Source organism: Tympanuchus pallidicinctus, unplaced genomic scaffold, assembly GCF_026119805.1.
Source record: "Tympanuchus pallidicinctus isolate F22 unplaced genomic scaffold, pur_lepc_1.0 scaffold1, whole genome shotgun sequence".
Taxonomy (NCBI): domain Eukaryota; kingdom Metazoa; phylum Chordata; class Aves; order Galliformes; family Phasianidae; genus Tympanuchus; species Tympanuchus pallidicinctus.
In genome coordinates, this window is record NW_026294618.1 from 27,033,213 (window position 1) to 27,052,909 (window position 19,697).

The 19,697-nt window shown below is 36.7% G+C and overlaps 1 protein-coding gene across 9 annotated transcripts in view; it reads left to right on the forward strand.

Moving 5' to 3' along the window:
* ADGRB3 (adhesion G protein-coupled receptor B3) overlaps nt 1-19,697 on the forward strand; it is a 458,265-nt gene that overhangs the window by 83,893 nt on the left and 354,675 nt on the right. The gene's annotated exons all lie outside the window — the stretch shown is intronic.

Here is a 19,697-nt window from a genome sequence, read left to right on the forward strand (position 1 = left end):
TGGCAACATGGAGACTTATAGTTGTCCTGTTTTCACAGAATCACTTAATTGCAGGGGTTGAAAGGGACATCAAGAGATCATCAAGTCCAACTCCCATGCTAAAGCAGGTACCCTACAATAGTTGGTACAGGTAGGCATCCAGATGGGTCTTGAATTTCTCTATAGAAGGATACTCCACAATGTCACTGGGCAACATGTTCCAGAGCTCCACTGCCCTTAACATAAGGAAATGCTTCGGCCATTGCTCCTTGTCCTATCAATGATCTGTTGATGATCTGTTCCATGATATTCCCAGGCACAGAGGTTCACCAGCTTGTAGTTCCTGGGATCATCCTTGCTCACTTTCTTGTAAATGGGAGTGACATGGCCCTTCCTCCAGTCATCTGAGACCTCACCTGACAGCCACGACATTTCAAATATGATGGAGAGTGGCTCAGCAACCCCTCAGCCAGCTCCTTCAGAACCTTGGGATGCACGCCATCTGACCCCATAGACTTGTACGCATTCAGTCTCATAAGGCAGTCTTGGACCTGCTGTGTCTTCATGGGAGGGGGGGGTGCCACCAGGGATGTGAGAAGAACTGGAATCCAGGCCGGCAGTGAAGACCGAGGCAAAGAACTCATTCAGTACCTCAGCCTTCTTTTCGTCCATTGAAGCAAGTTCTCCTTTCACATTTACCAAAGGAGGTACACTCACTTTGGCCTGTCTCTTCTGGCCAATGTTCCTGTAGAAAGTCTTCCTATTGTTTTTTTCATCCCTTGCCAAGTTCAGTTCTGCCTGTGCATTGGCTTTCCTGATCCCACGTCTGCAAGTCCAGACGGCATCCCTGTATTCTTCCCAAGTGACACGCCCTTGTTTCCAGAGCTTGAACATACCTTTGTTTGCCCTCAGCATGCCAAGCAGGTCCTTACTGAGCCATGCTGGCTTTTATGAACTGCCCAGAACTGGACTCTAAATGTGGCCTCATGAGGGCAGAGTAGAGAGGGAGGATCACCTCCTTTGACCTGCTGGCCACATTCTTTTTAATTCACCCCAGGATGCCATTGGCCATCTTTACCACAAGAGCACACTGCTGGCTCATGCCTAACCTAATGTCCACCAGGACACCCAGGTCCTTCTCTGCAGATCTCTCCAGCAGTCATCCCCTATACTGATGCATGCAGTTATTCCTCTCCAGGTGCACAACTCGACACTTGCTCTTGTTAAACTTCATCAGGGTCCTCTCTGCCCAGCTCTCCACTCTATCCAAGTCTTCTTGAATGTTAACATAACTCAGCCTTCAGGTGTGTCAGCCATTCCTCCTAGCTTTGTATCATCAGCAAACAGTTTCAGTTGGGATAATTTTCTTCCTAGTAACTGGTATTGTGCTGTGTTTTGGATTTGATAAATCACCATGTTTTAATTGTTGAACTGTGCTTACATAGAGCCAAGGACTTTCACAAGGACAAAGCTCCTTGTGCTGCGCTGATAGTAGAGAGCTAGAGTGCACAAGGAGATTGGGGGGTATAGAACCAGGGTTGCTGTCCAAACTGAATAAAGGGATGTCTCATACAGTATGACACTGTGTTGAACAATAGGACAGGGGTGTGGGGATGGAGGATGAGAAGGGGGGTGTGTGATGCTGCTGCTACTCTGGGACTGGTTGGGCATTGGTCAGCAAGTGGTGAGCAATTACATTGTGCATCACTGGTTCTTATATTCTTTTCATTATTTTAAAAATATTTTTTTCCTTTATTTTTCTGTCCTATTAAACTGTCTTTATCACAATCCACAGGTTTTACAGGTTTTTTTTCCAATTTTCTCTCCCATCCTATGTGGGGGAGAGTGAGCAAATGGCTATGCTCAGCTAAATGCCAGGTTAAACCACAACAATAATTCTGTGCTGTTTTTGTTGGTTTAACTTCTGTTTTAGTTTATTACTGTAGATGCTTTCTAGGTGTCCCTAGTAGTCTCAGTGCTTTACATTACAGCAGCCACTCTTGCCTCTTGTGGCACCTTTTGTTTTTATGACTAGCCTCTTTCCAGTCAAAGTAAAGAAAAATCATTGGTACTGGCAGCATTATACACAAGAAGTATCAAACTCAAAGCATAGATTTGGTTTCTCCTACTGAATTAGTCAGGCTGAAGATTTACTTTTGCTGCTATGGTCTCTGACTGAATAAAGAAGGTAATGAATATGAATTAATGCCAATGTAAGCTAGATCACGTCAACTGTGTAAGCTTCTTGTTTAGATTACATAGGGGAAAAAAAAAAAAAGAGTTCTTAATATGTATTATTAACCAAATTCCTAATTGAGGGTTGGCTGTATATTGTGTATTTAATTGATTCAAATATAAGGTGACTTGTTTAGACAGTTGCTACTGTTATTATTTTCTTACACTATTATATTTGAAGTTTTCTTTATGACATCTTTGGCTAGATTTTTCCATTTATGCGTAGTCAAAAATTAAGCCTTTTTAGAATGATAAGCTAAATTCTGTTTCTGTTGTGCTTACCAAAATACCTATTCTAAATTTTATCCCAGTTGTGAGATTGATTTTGAATTCAGCTATTCATTACCATGTAGATATTAAATTAGATCCTCAATAGGCAGTCTTGCTCTGTCTTTCATGCTCTATTGGTGTATGTTGAACACCAGATGCAGAGAATAACAGCAATATTATCCCTTTCTATGCTTACAAGCACTGATGCATGTGTTGAGTTTTCTCCCTTAAAAAAAAGGGGCATTACTTATGAATGAAGGTCAACAATTACTACTAGCCTTACTAATCTCCTTGTCTGTGACCTGAAATCTAAACTCATTCCTCTTTTCTTTTGAGTTTATAATCAGCTAATGATATAGTACTGCTCTATAATTCTTTCTGTTATCTATATCTCCATTCTTCCACCATGTTCCCTTTGGGCTTCATGGAATTTTATTTCTTTTGGCTATAGCAGATGATAGAACATTTGCTTTGGTATTTTTATCAACAACCACAAATTAGTGCTATTAATACAAGTTGAATTACAGCCCTATCTTTCAACTTGTGTCTACCTAAATCCTGATGAAGACTTCTAAATTCAAGATATCCACTTGTCTGCCTAGTTTTCAGAGTTGTGAATTGCATATACTACTAGACTTTGCTGATGCAGCTATTTTCAGTGAAAAAATGCTTCGCCCAGGTCAGATTATTTATTTATTTATTATTATTTTTGCATTTAATACTATGAAATGAATAACTTCTTGGATATAGAAAACTTTAAAATTCTCCTGTTATGATTACTTTTGTTACTAGATTAAAACTCAAGCCAACTTATGGCATACTGTGTCTGGACCTAGGACTCTTGAATTCATAGTTGCATGTTACTTCAGTTTCAACAGAAAAGAGAGAGAAATAGAGAGCTCTCTTGTGGTATTCCCATGGAATTGTGCTTAGATACTTAAGAAAAATGAAAGTTGTCATTTTAATCTATGATTACAGCACACATACCAAGGCATCCAGATCTGCAAGTTAGGCCAGGCTAGGATCAGCAGAAGTTACAGCTAAATGAGATACCAGATACTTCTTCAGGGAAAATTTTGAAGGACATTTGATCCACTAGGTTTCTAAAACAGTCAAACATGTGGATTAAAAATAAAACAGAAAACAAAGCAACTCCTGTTCCGTACCCCTCCCCCCATACACACACTACTTTGTGGGAAATGTGCAAATAATCCAGTCTCTTCTAAATTAAAAAAGCTGTCAAAAATCTTGCCTGACTGAACATCCTTATCCAAAAAATATTTTCAAAAGGGCTGCCAAGGAGGCAATTCTGCTCAACTGATATTGCTTTACCTTTATGTTACCCTGAAATTCAACAATTAAGGAAAGTTGTAATAACTGCAGTGTTCTACAATGCCTGGGACCCTTCATAGAAAAAGCTGACTTAATGAGAGCTCATGGCATAGAAATCACTTGCTTTGAGCTACTCTTTCTTTTTTTTTTCCTTTGAAGAATCATGGCGACGGACTCAATAGGTCAACTTAATGTGGAACTAGCTTTTCACTACAGATCTGAAAATCTCATAAATATAGGGATGGATAGAGTCTTGAACTATGACTACCTATAATTCTTGCGATATACTTTGTCATACCACCAAAAGGACGAAAATCTATTCAATTTAAGCTATAATGACAATGTTTTATAAATAAATTGTATAAACATATTCTTAAAAGGAAAGAAAGCATTTTAGGCTGATATGAACATATCTCAAATAAGTGGAGCCCACTGGCTAAAAACATGAATCACAGCAATGAATCACCTAGAGCATTTCTTTTCTGTGACTCAGGCTCTTGGTGTTTCCGAGAACAGTAAAGGTAATAACTTTAAACAAGGTGAGAGATAAATATTCAAAAGATCATCTAAGAATTAATTAAAAAATATAAAACAATTTATAAGGTTGAACATGAAGTTCATATGCAGTCTTTTTATAATTACAGAGGAAGAACAAAAACTTTTGCATTCTAGATATCCATTTCCATTCTTTCTGCACAATGGAGAAGTTGTATGCGGCATGTAGACTTGTCCAGTGATGTACGGATGGATCAAATCATAGTGGCTATTAATTACTGGGACCATTACCTCACTACCCAGATAGTCCTTCCTCTAACAAGATTTCAAATAAACTAGCATGTTAAATATCTAAGTAAACAAATAGCTATGTGTAGGCTTCAACTATGGTGATCTATTGTGCGGTTGTTTTTGAGTGTAAAGATGTTTCTATGGGTAATGCATGCCCTACGAAAACTTTGATTAGTTGGTGGAAGGGAGAGAACCGTAGTAATGTATTGTATTATAGGAATATTCTTCATTGTCTCACTAAGATTACAGAAATCTATAAATCTTTCACCAAGGAAAATATGAACATGATAAAAAAATAAAAAGGCAAGACCATTCTTTTTATCTGATTCTTCCAGACAGGTGTTTTTTGTTTGTTTGTTTTTAAATGTACTTGTGTTGATTCTTTTTCAACTATTTCTATACCAGTCCCTCTTTTTCTTCCTCTTTCTTCTTTTTAGTAATCCTGGTGGCATATGCTACTATTTCCAAGTGAACTGATACATATTTTTTTATTTCAATGAGATTTTCAAGGATAATGTATCTTTAAAAAAATTCAATCCATTAACTATTCAGCTTGAGAAACATGTATATATAGTATTTTCTTCAAGATGCACATTATGCTTTTGAAGTTTCAATCATTATTTTTCTGTCTGAAATAAGCAAAACAACAAAATGAACAAATAAACCCCATAATTGTTAACTTATGCATTTGGATTTTCTTTCAATTTTGTATTTCAGTCCATTTTATTCAAATCTTTTGAAACAGAAATGCAAATAAACGTAAATTGTGATCTTCGTAAAATATTCCAGAGGTGTAATTTTTGGATTCTACTGGAAAAATTGGCCAAAGACTGAACAATGTGGGATAGAGCATAGAAGCCTTTCCAACCATCCTATTATGTTCTACAAAGAGATCACTTCAATATTCAGTAACGTGAAATCTTTCTCCAGTCTGTTAAATTTTAGTGCTATTATGGTACTGTGGAGACCGGATAGCTGCAAACAGGGAAGTAGATAAAGCATCATTCTTCAGTGGGAGCATGGTGTCCCTCACTGAAGATCAACAGCAGTATTTGTGGATCTTGGATATTCCATGCCCTTTCCTGTAAATCAGCAATCTTTCTTACCTGTGGTTCAGAAATTGCACGTATGTGATTGCAAAGCAAAATGGTGAATGGCACTTCTGGGGCATTCAATTTCACAAAAGGAAGCAAATGTAGCCATACCAAAAATATGTACTCAGCAAACAATTGCTGATCAATATGAGAGAAATACCAACTGGGGAAAGTCACATGCTGGAAAGATATTCAGCAAAAGGTAAAATGTTCACATCCTGAGACAGTCTGAAGAATACAGTTGAATCACTAATCTTAACATTGAGAACTCAAGAGAGAAAGAAATTTAGGATGGGGATCCATCCAACTTGAAGCTGAGACTCCACTAACAGGAGCATTGAGAGAACTGCTACACACATCTTCAAGATAATTCATGTCATCAAGCTATTTTCTTTATTCTTTCCCCTTGAACATGCTAGTCAGCTGATCATTTTGAAAGAAAAATTTCTTACCAACTCCTTTCATAGTCTACATTTTCTTCTTTCCCATCCTCAATCCTTTTATCTTCCTATTTGCAGTCTTTCAGAAATGCATCTTTTATGTACTGTTTAGGTAAAAAGGTACTTATGGAGGTCATCCATTACAACCTCTTGCTCAATTTGACTGATAAGCTCTAGCACAACTTTTAATTTATTCTGTCATTGCAAATGAGCTTTGATGGACAGTCCACACCTACCCATTGTAGCAATACACTCAGCCCTTCTGTCTTGCAGGAAATTGTCTCATTTTATTTAAAAAGAGTGACTATTCATATGGCAATGTCTTCTGTTTGTTTCTTTTGCTTCCTATCTTTTCACATATTATTTGTTGAATAATTTGTCAGTGATGTGTGTTAAATAAAAGAGTTTGAATGGACTAAATACTAAAATTTTGTCACATTTTCGAAAGCTTTATTATATATAAAGAAAAGATCAATGCTTACAGAAAGACTTACCAAAAGCTGCAATTAATGTTTTCAGCACGTGAGGGTTTTGCTGCCATTTTGTAAAAATTGCACCATTCAGTTTTACAGTTTTATTAATGCTATTGTACCTGCATTAGTGAACACTGAATGCTGAATTGTTTTAAAACAAATGCACTGTGATATAATTTGGAAGCATATGTATTAGCCAATTCATCTGTGATAATCAAGAAAAAAAGTAGTAGCAGAAAAGTACAATAAGTCACTGTTAGGTATGCAAGAAATCAGCATAGTCCTTTGTGGAAACTTCTGCATGCTTTAAGAGTTAGCAAAAATTTATATAAAAAATTATGCAGTAATACTGAAACCATAGTAAAACAAATAGACATAAAGTTCAGCATAATGGTATAACATTGATCTAAATGTAGAATCAGTCTGGTTTGTCTCAGATATAATGGTGCAGTTGCAGATGCATAGTTAGCATATCTTCACTGTTTATAACAAATGAAATACAAGATGTCCATCTTTACACACATCAGCAGTCAAATTGATGATCAAATCACCATTTTTTCATCCATGTGAGTGGGAGAGAGAGCAAGGCAGTAATGATGTTCTGTATAACTGAAGGACAACCACATGAGCCCTTCTGTTAGTCAAGGTAATACATTAATCTTCAGAATTGTCTAAAGAAGGAGCATTTCTCTAAAATTGGGAAGTAGATATGGCTGTCTTCACCATCTGGAAAAAATTGTTTGACGAGGGTAGCTTAATGAATTGATAACTCCTCCTGATGGTAACCATCTAGTCCACTGGCCTGCTCATGATACCTGATAACCTGATGCTGGATTAGGAAAAAGGGGTGCATTTCCAAATAGCTGCTTTATCTCTGTCTGTTGAAGAGGGAACTCCATTTTTTTCCGAACTATCATGCAAAATGAGTCCAAGAGAGCCTCATGCTGGTTGAGACCAGTCGTGGATGGGTCACGGGCTGATGACAGCCTCTAATGGGGAGGATTGATGATTTGCACTGTACAAGTTATTGCTTGCTAACCCCTAGATGAATTAAGTTAATAAGGTTGCGAACTCAGTTAAACCACATCTGTATATGGTGTCTGTACTTTGTGTGTCAGGCTCAGTGATTAAGTTGCCCCTAGCATTTTGTGGATTTGGATAGCCTTTCATTTTCAGCTGGTCTGCTTCCCATCAGCTGCCACAGAGTGATCGGTCTCACTCTGTAACATGCAACGTGCAGCATAACAAATGAATGCAGGGTAACCCTGTATTTATTACTGCAGTTTGTAAGTAAAAGATTAATGAGTGAAATTTATTGGTAATGCAGGACATTGCTAGGTCGTTGCTTCACTGAGATCTCCTTCTACATATGCAGATTTTAGTGTTGATTTAGAGGGAAGAATCCCTACTTTTGTTTTGGCAGTGCAGCCATTAAAATGCTCAGCTGTCTGGTTTTGCCTAGAATAGTGACTATTCCCTACCACTAAAAATTAACATAGCGTATTTGTATTTTTTTCTGTTTGAAAATATGTCAAATACTGTGGAAATAATTTCTCGATTCAGAATCATTCTGTTTAAGTGAATGTAACTTGACTCGTGCTTCATACTGGATTGTCTGCATTTAAAGTTTATGTATAGTTGTACATATGTACATTTTTTCCTGACTAGAGCACTTTTATTTCATTTTATTTATTTTATTTCCATATACTGCAGCCTACCACTGCAATATAGGTGCTCATTGAACTGTAGTTCTGCAGGTGTTTCCCAGTGTAAAAGATCACACATCTAATACCACTGTGTCTGTGTGCTTGGTAGAACAACGATGGAGAGAATAGCACTTGGGAAACAGAGCCCTCAGCCTCCTAAATGAGCCCCAAAGAGTCGTGCCTTCTCCACTCAGCTTTGCAGGAGATGTGCAAGGGACTGACAAATAGCTCCTGCATTTCCAAACGCAGAGTTATAGGGTTTTATTTAGAGGTAAATCAACAAGGAAATGAGGTTGTGAAATTGAAGAATCAGCATACAGACCATTGTCCTTGTAGCACTCTCCCAATAGAGCCAGAAGTCTTTGAGAGTTTGTGTTTTTCTGTCTCGATCCTGGCACTAAGAACTGCTTCAGCAGCATCCTGTATAATGCCAGTGAAAATCTCTGTAATTTGTTACTGAACTACTGCTGAAGTTCATAACGAGATGCTGTTCTTTTCATTTTTCTTGTTCCAATGTAGTAGTAGTTAAACTGTATTCCCATCTTATACGGATTTAAAGCACTGTGAAAGCAGGAGAGACTCGTGTATGTAACCCATACACACGCTGCTCCCTTGCAAAATTGTTACTTGCAACATTTTTGCTTACACTGTACACACACAGAAAAAATAATTATAGCCCATACATACTTTTCTAAAAATTCATCCACATATAAAGCTATTCAGAGAAAGAAGTATGATAAGTATGTCAAAAAATAAAAAAAGGAAATTATGTTTTGTAATAATGTAATATCATGACTGTTTTGTTGTTGAATTAGAGCTTATATTAGAAATTGTACTGATTCTTTTTTTTTTTTTTTTTCTCTTCTTGCTCCAGCATATCAAGCTGACGGATGAATGGCAATTTGGCCTTTAAAATTTTTGCAGTATCTTAACATCTTATAGTAACTTTTTAAAGCTTATATAGTATATTGCACCACTAGTTATAAATAATTCAGGACTCACTACACCATCAAAATTGCGGGGATAAACCAAGGCACACATATTAAGTTTTCTTGACTCTTTTATAAAGCTGCTTGTTTAACGTGAAAATCTCAAGGACATGCATCCCCAGGGGTGGTTGTCTTATGCTCCAGTAATGGAGATTAAATTTGTGGTAGTTAGCTAGCTAGCTCTTTTTCTAACAAGGAAACTAAAATTCATTAAAAACTAATTAGGAATGTATAGGAGGTTAATACTCCATGTTAAGCCTTATTAATGTGAGATAAGTAATTCATAAAGTATCAAAGGACTGCAATGGACAGAATTAAGAAGAATTATACCACCAAAAACTACATTAAAGTAACATTAAGGGTCTTGTTTAATCCTGAAGAAGTCAGAAAATTCATAGTTAAAGCTAAATCCCTGTCTTTAACTCACTTTCCTTCTGCTAGGGTAATGCATGTGATGGTCCTCCATTAAGAAGACTCAGAGCATATCATTAGGTGATTTTTTCTACAACTTAAGCTTCAGCATTAATTAAAAGAGGAATAAATCATAAAGAATATGGATTATTGACTAAATGGCTTCACATTCTTAGGATGCTTAACATGCAAATTATTTGCTAGATCTGAGAAAAATATCTTCAGATCATGCTATCACAGCTGCTTTCTGAGCTATGTTAATTTGAAGTTTTGGCAGTCAAAAAAGCTATTAGGCTTTAATACTAATTTTTTCTGAAGAATAGTTTTTTGCATCTCAACTAATTTCTAAATAAAAAAAAATTATTGTGATATATTTTGAATTTTTTTTTGTTTTGTTTATTAAATGCCTTCTTCATTCTGACACTATTGAATGATTGAAAGTAAAGATTTCACAAAATCATACAATAATATCTATAAAATTACATTTATTGTGGTGTTCCAACTTCCAACCATATCCAGCTCCGTTCCAACTTCAGCAGTCAGGGTGCATGTACCGATGTTCCCCAGCTCAAGTACAAATCTCCTTACTGCCCCCTTTTTAAATCACAGGTGTTGACATACATCAGCCACAGCTTTTGAATGCAATCCTATCACACTATGACACTTAACTAGAAAGTCTTGTGAAAGTTGTCTTCAGCAATGTAAGGATTACTGAAATGGCATTTGTGTAAAGGATCAGAAAATGACATTTGCGGCCTCCTGTACTTAGTGAAACTTCTCGCATAATGGGAGGAAAGTGAGGAGGAACATGGTATAGAAGGTATGTGCATAGTGAACCTTGCAGGTATTCACTACCATTCTGGTAGCAAACCCTGGAGAAGAAAAGCAGGCACATCTAAATGTTTTTTGTCCCCAACAAAAGGATTTTTAGATTGTGAGTCAGTCAAAAGAATTACTCATTTCTGTACATGGATAGAAACACCAGGGAAACCTGGACCACAACAGCATATTGTACAAGAAAAATTCAAGAGGGTATTCTACCATAGCAGCTGACTCCATTAGAAATGACGTGCAGGCAATAGATTTTTTAATTGAAGTGAATTAGCGTTTGTGGGTTTCACTACAAAATTGAATTTTAAAGCTGATTTGAGTGAAAAGAAAGTAAGAAGATTTGACAACTTAAACACATGAGAAATACTAATACCTTACATTTTTAAGTGCCTTTTATCCCAAAGGAACCCTAAGTGCTTTATGAGCTACATAGATGAATTACTTCATGCATCACTGAAATGCAGCTACCTCTCTCAGTGCATGGCAAGTCTTAACAGTGCTCAGCGTTATTTCAGAATCACATAACCATTTGAGTTTAAAAGTCATCTGGTCCTTCTCTCCTGCAATGAAACAGGGACATCAACAGCTAGATCAAGTTGCTCACAGTTCCCTCCACCCTGATCTTGAATGTCTCCAAGGACAGAACATCCACCACCTTTTTTGGGCAACTTGCTCCAGTGCTTTGCTACCCTTATCATACAAAACTTTTTCTTATATCTAGTCTAAATCTCCTCTCTTTTAGTTTGAAACCATTTCCCAATGTCCTATCTCAAAAGATCGGGCTAAAGAGTCTGTCTCCTCCCTTTTGTTCACTCCTCTTTAGATACTGAAAGGCCATTTTCAGGTCACCTCAGTCTTCTCTTCTCCAAACTGAACATTCCCAGCTCTCTCTGCCTGTCTTCATAGGAGAGGTGTTCCATCCCAGGATCAGTTTTGTGGCCCTCCTCTGGATGCACTCCAACACATCATTGTCTCTCCTGTGCTGAGGAGTCCACAGCTGAGCACAGTAATCCAGGTGAGGTCTCACAACACAGAACAGAGAGGAAGGATCACCTCCCTTGACCTGCTGGCCACACTTCTTTTGATGTAGCCCAGGGTATGGTTGGCTTTCTGGACTGCAGGCACTTTGCTGGCTCATGTCCAACTTGCCATCCACCAGTCCCTACAAGTTCTTTTCAGCAGGGCTGTGCATAGTCCTAGCTTGTAATATGATGCAGTGTTATTAAGAAAGCAAAGAAGGATGATGCAGTGGCTGTGAGTTCTTTCCTATCTCCTCTGCAAAGTCACAGAAGTACAACTTTCATGCTTCTGTATTTGTTTCCATCTTCCAAACAATTAAGCCCAAGACATTTTTTGCATACCATGAGTAATAGTTGAACCAATGAATGAACGCATTCCTTAGGAAAGAAAGTGAAAATGTTATTTCGTTAATAATTTGAATGACAGTAGCCTGCAGAAGTATATAGAAATATATCAGAAAGCATACATTAAATTGAACTTATGCTGATGTTCAAGAGCCTCAGCTATAGACAGCTCTGACCTCCACTGAAGTCTCTTCAAATCTAAAGATCCCCGGGAATTTTTTGTAGCGTATTCATTAGTATAGAAGACTAGTGAGATAAAATGCAAGGATTTTCTCATGTAGACTTTTCTGTTTCCAATTTCTTCATTTACACTATGAATAATTTTAGCTTTTATGTACATTCTTTGATTTGATCTGTAGAATGTTTCAGTGTATTGGCAGTATGCAAAGTGACAAGTACAAAAATAAGTTGTCTTTGAATTTATGATTAGGAAGATCATAATCCAGACCATTACAACTTAAAAAATAGCACATTTATAGTCATATAACATGTCAAGACTCCACACATACTTAAGAAACATAATTTCCTTTGCCAGTGGACTGAAAAATTTACATCAGTGAATTTGTAGTGACCACATACTTTATGGATTTATTTTCCAAGTGTGAAAAAATGTTGATGAGTAATTATAGAATATGTATATTTAATTATTACAAAAAAAAAAAGAAGTTGTATTTAGTTTATTAATATTATATACACCACACACTGTTAGTTGTCTAATGTTGAACTGAATTCCTCCCAGTTTTTAAGAGTTAACCAGAAGGGATCTACCTAGTCCTATATATCAAAATCAAGTCATCTTTTAGATGCTGTTTCTCAACATTTTCATCTGAAATCTTCTTTCTTCCAGATCTGAAGTTATTCTTGTGGCATTTCTCTAAACCTTGTCCAATTTTTCAATATTCTTTTGCAGATCAAGCTCAGATTTGCAGATTTGCAGATAGGAACTCACTAATTATGTATGCAAACATCTAATTTCTCTTTTTTCTTGATCGCTTTAGCCCTTTCAGCTTTATTTACATGAACAAGTTATTTATTGTATACAAAGTTGAACACTATACATATGCACAATCTTCCACTGATAGTCATTTTGTTCATCTTGTGGAAACACCTAAATTGAAAACATAACCTAACAACAACTCCTCTAGTTCAGATCTGAGCTGAAATTTTCTCCAGTATATCAGGGAGCTCTCAAGATGACCTGAAAACTGTATATCCAGTTTTATCTTATACAGAAATTTGTCTTGAGGAATGACTGAGGGCTGCAGTGCTTAAAGAGATCTCAGAGGGTCAGTTGTCTTTTGCAAGCTGTTAGGTTAGTATGTTGTTGTTGTTGTAGTGTACCCATGTAATAAGTAACAAATATAAATTACTTACATCTTTTTCATGGAGAAACTCAGCAAATAAACCCCACTTACAAACTATGATAAAAACAAGCTGCTATGTTTCAGTCATTTGTGACATTTTCATCATAAAATGGACTGTGGAATATACACTGTACATGACACCACCAAGCTACCTGAGGGATACATGAAGCAAAATACACGTAGAAAATGTTTGAGCTCTAGAACAGGGGCAGTTTGCAAAAAAGTAAAAGTCAGGTGCTTAAGGATGCAGGAAAGTGCTTTTCTCAAACGCGCTGGGTACAGCATTAAAGTAAAAATTCTTTCGAACTGTTCAAGGGCATTTAGGAGAAATTTAGGAGAATTTCTGCTCCAAACTTTACTAAGTATCCACAAAGACATGCCCCCATTCAATCACTGAAATGAAGGATTTTTGCAGAGAGAATAATGGAAAAGAGTATCCCAAGTAAAATGTAATCTCTCTTGGCTCATGGAAAGCAGAAAAAATCAATACCTTTTCCTCAAATTTAAGTAAGATACAGACTTTGGGTTAGGTAGAAACCTCACTACATCTTTGAAATTAAGAGGGAAGACGGGATAAATATTGAATTATTTTGGAAAAAAAAGACCTGGAAGCCTTGTCCAAATTCATTCTCAGAAAAATAATAATAAAAAAAGAAATAAACTATCATGAGCATTCCAGACTGGGTGCAAAGTTTGAAGTTAGTTTTCTACGTTTGCACAAAGTACTATGTAGAGATGAGTGGTTCTTACTGCAAAGAATGTTGGCAGAGCCTTGACTGTCTCATTTAATTGCTTCTTCATCGAGGGCTTCTGCTTACTCTGTCAACAAGTTGCTTTCTATTTTATATGAAATATATCACCATTAGGTGTAACAACTCAACTTCCAAATCTAACTTGTGATTTCTATGACATTTCTATGACTAAAATTCATTTCCTCAAAGTTTGAACAGCACATCAGAACTTCTTGACTGAATATCTCTAGGTTTTTTGTGGTATTTCTTTTGTTTGGTTGGTTGGTTGGTTTGTTTTTTTAATTTTTTTTTTATTTTAAGGAGTAGCAAAGGTATTTTGATGGTAAGCAAACAGTGGTGTACTCAGAAGTTAGTCATCTTCTTTTTGTATTAAAATTATAGTACTGACTAAGGAAGATTCCGAGTCAAAATTGCTGGAACTTAGCTTGAGAAGTTGACATGTTAGCCAGAATAATCATAATAATGTAATATGACATGAGGTAAGCCAGTCAAACAGTTCACTTCTGGTGAAAGAGAAATTCTCCTTTTCTCCTGGTCTTTTTTTCACTTCTGACATGTGCTTTGTCTGCTCTGTCGCTCATCAGGCACCTCTGCAAACTGATTTCATTCACTATCCTGACAGAAAACTAATGCAGCAAGAGAAGTGGGGCAATTTTACTTGAATTCAGTGAACCGAAGTAGCTAACAATGGACTTCAGTGGAAACCAGGGCCAGTGTGAGGAAGGAGTTGTGGCAGCATGGCTAGGAGCACATAAAAAAGATCAGATGATATGTGTAAGGAATTGCTTTACACAACCTGCAAATCAGCCAATGATACACTGCAGTCTTTCACAGGCTGAGGTTTCCCATACAGGGCCACCATTACATTTTTTTTGACAAAATCTGTCCAGAGCTACATCATTTTTATTTTATTTTTTAAATCCAGAAAAGAAGGAGGATATGGTCTTGATGTAGTTGGATAAGTCAGTTCTTTCACCACGTACAGGCATAGGAGAACCTCCGTGAATAATCCTGAACAGTTTTGAGAAGTAGCTAGACTCTGTAGTTAGTAGTACCTCCAGACAGCAAGAGTTTGAATTTCTTATGAAAGATTATGTCAGCTAGTGTAGATATCAAATGATTTCAGGAACCTAAGCAGATTGTAATTTCTCTCTGCTCCGTTTTTAAAAAATAACAGCTTTCTTAAAATTTAGAATCACAGAATGGCTTGGGTTGGAAGGAACCTTAAAAAACCACCTAGTTCTAACCCCCTGCCATGAGCAGTGCTGCCACCCACCAGCTCAGGTTGCCCAGGGCCCTATCCAACCTGGCTTTGGACGCCTGTAAGAATGGCGCATCTACAGCTTCTCTTCTCTTCAGCCTGTGCTAGGGCCTCACTGCCTTTTGAGTAAGGAATTTCCTCATAATATCTAACGTAAATTTCTACTCTTTCAGTTTAAAGCCACTCCCCCTTGTCCTGTCTCTATCAGACCAACTAAAAAGTTGGTCTTCATCTTGTTCATAAACTCCCTTTAAGTATTGAAAGAATACCTTCCACCTAAATTTCATTTTAGAAGCATCTGCTTTCTGGGTCTTGTCCTGTACTCTATTTATAACTCTCCTGAGTTATGGTGTTACAGAATGCAAGTCATTCCATAGAGTCCTTTGGAAGGTGAAAAATTGGTTCTGTATTTAGAAATTGCTCACCTAGCCTGGAAAATGGGGCCTTGTGACATCAACTGACTGAACAGCCCTTATTCCTTACTTATTAAATAGTTGATGGGGGAACCTAGACACTGGCAACAAGGACATTTCCTACTTGAGCAAGACTGCTTTTTGTTACGAAATGCTTAGCCTGATCTTTGTCTACAGTTTACATTTTTATATTACAAAGCATAGAGTATGCTTTGTATAGTACAACTCTTCCATGTTTTAACCTCTCTCCCTTTAGATTTTCAGTAAATACCACAGGTTTTTTAGTTGAACACATTAGGTATCGTGCAGGCTTCCTAACTGCTTCTGCTTGAGAGAAAAAGAAGAAACCACAGAGCAGCAGAGAACTGTAAGGTTTCTCAGACAGCAAAAAAGAGACCATGAAAGCCCCTAGAGGCCCTGCACGGAGCCCCAGAGTGCTCTAGATCAGTCACTTCCCTGCAAAATTCTGTAAAAAAAATAGAATTTTCTCCCTCTACACTGAGGAAAAATAGTTACTTCTTATCTCAGTAGACACTTGCTGTATTAGATCCCCTCAACTTAAGCCATAAGGGCAAATTGCTGTTCTTTTATAATGATCCAATCTTCTTCAGTGTGACTCCCTGATCAGCTTTCATCAAAGGATAACAGGCACCTGCCAAATGGCTGTTGCCTGGCAACCTCCACACTAATAAACCAGTTTTACTCAGCCAAAGCTGCTATATTATCTGGGGTGATTATATTTCCATGGCCTAACACATAAGTCAGTGACTTTCCTTTGTTAGCCCTTGTATTAATTTTAAGCCAAAATGGAGAGGAAAAGGTAGTAGGAAGAAACAGTCTTGCAGTCTAAGGGACAGACAGGACAGCATACACGCAGTGCTCTTCATGGTGACCAAAGTAATAATAAGTAGAACTAGTTTGAATGGTGTGTGCTAGTTTTGTCTGTACTTCTAGTTTTGTCTGTACTTCTGCTTTGACAGCAGGCATCAATTAAGTTAATACACAGTTATAAAGCTGCACAATTTATCCAGTTGACCTCCACATTTTCTATCTTTATTTACTTGGAACCACTCTTTTTCTGTGGTTTTCTTTTCACTTACAGCAAATATGAAAATTATATTATTCTTGTGAGGACTCCAGGGATAACCAATATTATTTATATTAGATTTGAGTGTAATTAAGAATAATTCATGCAAAAAAGCAACAGAAAACTGATAAAAAGCACTAATAATTCATGTAGCTCACAGTTCTGTGGGCATTGTGTTTTAGTTTGTTTGTGGAAGCTACATGGCAGGCTGGAAGCTCATTTCTGGGCTCACTAATTGTTTGACAGCTGTAATAGGTCTGTGTTGCCTGGGCCTGATCATTTCCATATCCATTCATCCTCTCAACTGAATGAAGCTAACAAGAACTATTTGCAAAGGATCTGTGTGTGATTTGTGAAAGCGTTTTTCCTAAGGCCTGAGACCACAGTCAAAGTTCACAAACTGAACTGCCTTTTAATAAGCAGTAACTTTTGGTTATTACTCATGAAACTACCTAGAAACAAAACAGAAAAAGAACCCAAACCATTAAATAATATATCATCAATCCAGTCACATCTGAGAGAATCATAGATTTTTTCTTCAGACACAAAATTACACAAACTAATAGAATTTAAGTTAAAGCATTTGTGGTTCAGATAAGAATATATCAAGAATGCAAATTAAAAAAAAAAAAAAAAAAAGAAGTCTAATTAGGGAGCTGTGGTCTAAGGGAAGCTAGGGGACTGAGGAGGAAAGAGTAAATTTCAATTCTTCCTTTCAGCTCTGCCGGAGTAACAAAGACCACTTTATCTGTGATGGCAGGGCAGGGGCTGAGGTTTAGCTGCTGATTTAAAAGATAGCCAACCAAGTCTGAAGTTCATGCCAGCAAACACTTCTTTTTTTATGAGAAAAGTGGTTCCCTGTATTATATATGCATGTTTGGAAGACTGCCAAAGCATTAGATGTCTATGAACAGATAATAAAGAAAGCACTTGTACATTCTACCAACTGTAGATCTCTGTCTTTTCTGTAATTTTTGCATTGTTCTTTTGGAAAGGCAAAAAAACGTAAGCTGAATTGTTCCCACTGCCAGTTATCCACTTTCTCAGCAAGTGCTTTTATTTTTAAAAGTACTGATGTTCTCTTATTTGTAGCCAGCTAAGTAATAAATCAGAGATACAGGATATTGCATAAATAGAGAGATGGGGAGAGATGGAGGAATAGAGAAATGGAGGATTTGGATCACAATCCCATTTTGACCGCAAGTAAGAAAAAGAAGCTAAAAACTGTAACTTCAGTTTCATCAATCTCATGTATATGTACTTAACAAGGGAGAGACCTTCAGGCTTTTTCTCCTCCTTTCACTGTTATTTTTATGCACATATGAACAGTTCTGTGAAAATGCCGAAGTGCTTGAGTATGCATATAACCTATTAACTAAATATTAACTACAGTTGCCTGTATTTCCACAGGTAGCTCTGATCATAGATTCTGTGTCTTCTGGTCTTCTGGTTTAGCAATGAAGTGATTAAAAAATCACAGACAAAAGGCATTTTCTTCTCAACAACACAAATTATTCTAATGATTAGTAACATATAATGTAAGAAGAAAACAGTGTGTTCAAAATTTTTTTAAATCAAAAACATTAGTTCAACTTTGAGCATTTTTCTGGAAAAGGTTTAAAATGCTTAACAGTACTATAGTCCTTTGCAGTGTATGCTGGCATTCATATTTGAACTATGCAGGTAGTTCAAATAAATTATTCTGGCAAAAATATTTCTAAGAGTACTCTATTTGTGTTTTTTGTCAGGACATTAATAATGGGAGTTTTTTAGAGGGTTTTTGGGGGGAAGGGAAAAAAAAGCTAAAAAGAGAATGAAGCGTACTGAAAAGATAAATAACAGAAATTTCTCTAATTTGGTGACTCACCACCATTAATTTTGACAGTATTATTGCACTGTTTTGACTTATTTTCACAACTGCTTACATGTTCCTAAAGCTATAATTCACACTTTCCTATGTTCTACATTTCACCATTTCACACTTCTCTGGTTTTTACCTTTAAGATGTAGTAAATTTACCACATTTAGCTGTAAGAGCCTTCTGTAAAGAGCTCTTACAATCATATCACTCTGTGTTAAGAAAAAAAGGGATGGGACAATATTATCTGAATCCTCTGTTGCCTAGACTATTACAGTGTATCTACATTTATTTTTCTTGCTTCATCTCTCTTTTTTAATTACTACTGATCCTAAGAATGAGGTAGTACATTTATTTACATAGCTATAGACTTTTCCTATCAGGAGTTAAAAATTAGTTTAAGAAATTGCAGTGAAACAGAGTTGCTTGAAGGTGCATCCAAACTTAAACTATATTTTAAAATCATATATAGGTTATATGTAAAATGATAAAAACAAAGGAAAATAAAAATGACTCCCTCTAGCTTCACTGTGTAATGGTAGAATTGTTGAGTGTATCAGCTGTCTGTCTTTCTCATCAGCCATCTGCCAGAGCTGAGATAACAAGCTATAAATTCTTATTCAGTGCATCATGTGAAGTGACCATCTCCAGGTAGAATACTTGATTATTTTTATCTACTTATTCGTGTCTTATTCAAAACAAAACAAACAAAACCTTCAAGCTTTGTAAGCATATATCTGTGAATGACAACTGGGATAACTCTTCACCAAAATACAATTGAAAGTGAGACATTAATTGAAAGTGAAACCACAAGTTATCAAGTGCCAGCTTTATAATGAGGGAAGCCAGTTCAGCAACAGATACTTTTTTTTTCCTCATACTCCATTAAATATTACAAGGGGGAAGAAACCAGCAGTAAAACATGCCCCTACCAAAAAGAGAAAGTTAAAACATCAGTAAAACAGCACCAGTAGAAGAACAACAGCTGCTATCTAAAGGTGTTTTTTCTGGTTCTCTGGGAATTTTTGCATTTCTTCTTCCTTTCTGCACCA